Source organism: Frankliniella occidentalis, unplaced genomic scaffold (assembly GCF_000697945.3).
Source record: "Frankliniella occidentalis isolate FOCC.00 unplaced genomic scaffold, Focc_3.1 Scaffold34, whole genome shotgun sequence".
Lineage (NCBI taxonomy): Eukaryota > Metazoa > Arthropoda > Insecta > Thysanoptera > Thripidae > Frankliniella > Frankliniella occidentalis.
The window spans coordinates 1476781-1478779 of record NW_026267164.1 but is presented as its reverse complement, the minus strand read 5'-3'; the positions used below and the strand labels follow the sequence as shown (position 1 = coordinate 1478779).

The 1999-nt window shown below is 44.6% G+C and overlaps 2 protein-coding genes across 2 annotated transcripts in view; one reads left to right on the top strand and one right to left on the bottom strand.

The window, feature by feature from the left end:
• LOC113212098 (beta-arrestin-2) overlaps positions 1-1207 on the bottom strand; it is a 21041-nt gene extending 19834 nt beyond the window's left edge. Inside the window, exon 1 of the mRNA XM_026430686.2 lies at positions 961-1207. The gene's annotated coding sequence lies outside the window, so the exon portion shown is untranslated. The remainder of the gene's footprint in view (positions 1-960) is intronic.
• Positions 1-1999, top strand: part of LOC113212103 (dorsal-ventral patterning protein Sog) — a 37965-nt gene that overhangs the window by 2984 nt on the left and 32982 nt on the right. The gene's annotated exons all lie outside the window — the stretch shown is intronic.

The following is a 1999-nucleotide window of genomic DNA, read 5'->3' as shown; positions in this document are numbered from 1 at the left end:
AAGCACACAGATACAGATTTTTTTCTGGAAAGAAAATTAAGTAGGGTAGGTGCTTGACTGGCTGACAGATGCGAGTACTGGCTCTATGCAAAGGTCAGCAAGCAAACGAGCAGACAATCCAACTAGGGGTCTGTGGTTCTGTGAAACTCAAAGAAAAATACTACGTAAAATCAGAAAAACAGACCTTAGAGATAATACGAGGAGAGATTACTACTTCCACACAAATTAGATGATCGTAAAGATGTCGGACAACTGATACTTAGCAGCAGAATAAAACTGATTCACACAATGGGAACACTAAAAAGCCATTCGTCAACCTAATTTCAGACAGTGATGGAAATATTATCACTTGTATTTAATGGCAGAGGGTCTAACGGTGTCCAAACAGCTTTCAGCACACATGATTATCCATTAATGTTTTCCAAGTTGTTGTAATGAGTAAACCAAGAAATTTTTTTATCAGAAATAGAATATTTTTGTGTTACCAAACCTAGCACCTATGTGAACTCAATACCAGCATTTTAGGAGATAATAGAGAAATTATTATGTCAAGATTTGAGGTTATGGACATAACAACATCAGGTCTTGAGGAAGGTCCTAAAGGGACATCTTAAGGTGGCGTTTTCTCTAAACTTTCAGTCAAATTAAATGAAATTTATTCGAAGAAAAACTGACTGATTTTGTTTACAGAGATGAATTTATAGTCACTAAGAGAATCTAACACTACGAAGCAGGACCCCCACGCAGGTGCACAGGGCCTGAGCTGTGGCGCAGTCACGGGCAAAGAGGTCCTTCTGCCCCGTTTAAGATTAATTTTGACAACAATGTAGCATCTGAGATTTTAAAAGAGCTCTTAACTGTCAGTATAAAACAGACAAGCACGCAACAGAAAAACGTGCCACACCTTCTCTCCGTTTTTTGACTTTTACTTCACATCCTCCCAAACTTCCTGTAACTTACCACGACTTTGCCCTTCTCAAAGGCCGGACGAGAGTCAGAGTGGTACTCTCCACACCAGAGAGAACGCCCTTCTGCTTGCCGAAAAAAGAAATGTGACGCAGATAGGGGGCCAACCGCAAAAACACTTAGTGACAATTGTTTACTGTAATAACCTCAACCAGGCAGACACCAGAACTCAGCCTGCTGCTTCCAACTGTGTGTCTGCCTTGAGCTCTGTGTTTCCTCTGTACGCCACCGCATCACGATAGCAGCAGCAGCAGAAGCAGCAGCGGGGCAGACGGGAAGGCGAGACTGCAGAGAGGGATGCGAGATGCGGTCCACCAGCAGAGCGAGAGAGAAGGGGATGGCCAAACAAGCAGAGTCCCTGTGCGCAGGGGGTAACGATGAGAGGTCGCGGGATCAAGTAGCGAACCTGTTGAGGTGGAGTATTGACGCTTCCGGTTGCAGAGTACGACGCCAAAAGCAAGACGCGGTACGGCGCGGCACTGCGCAGCCGCAGCAGGGCGCGGTGCGGCGGAGGGAGGAAGCTGTCAGCTGGCGCGACTTTTGAAATGGCTTTGCAGAGGAGAGGAGCAGTTCTTCACTTTCTTGCCAGTTAGCTGTCAGGCATAAAGCATTGAATATGGCCCTGCCATGGACAGGGCTGTAAACGGAGCGTTCGTTGCGCACGATCGAGAGGAGACCAATCAGAAATCGGATCTCGAACCGGTTCATTCATTGTTCAAGTACTCATTGAATACAATACAGAATAGACCCTTTCAACATTAGCAAAGTGAAGAACAACAGGCAGGAATCAGTTGCTTTCATTAACTCAACAAGTGTTTTGGGTACGTTTGGGTGATAAAAAGCAACTGTTTCCGGTCTGTTGCTCTTCACCCTATTCTTCACGTTGCTAATGTTGAAAGGGTCTACACATTCATGAGAAAGCCCATGAGCTCTGTAATTTTTCGACCATGGCACACTGATAACCAGTCATAAAAACAGTATATTCAGTGAACAATTTGTCAGTTTCGCAAACTTACACCACCAAAAATAGATT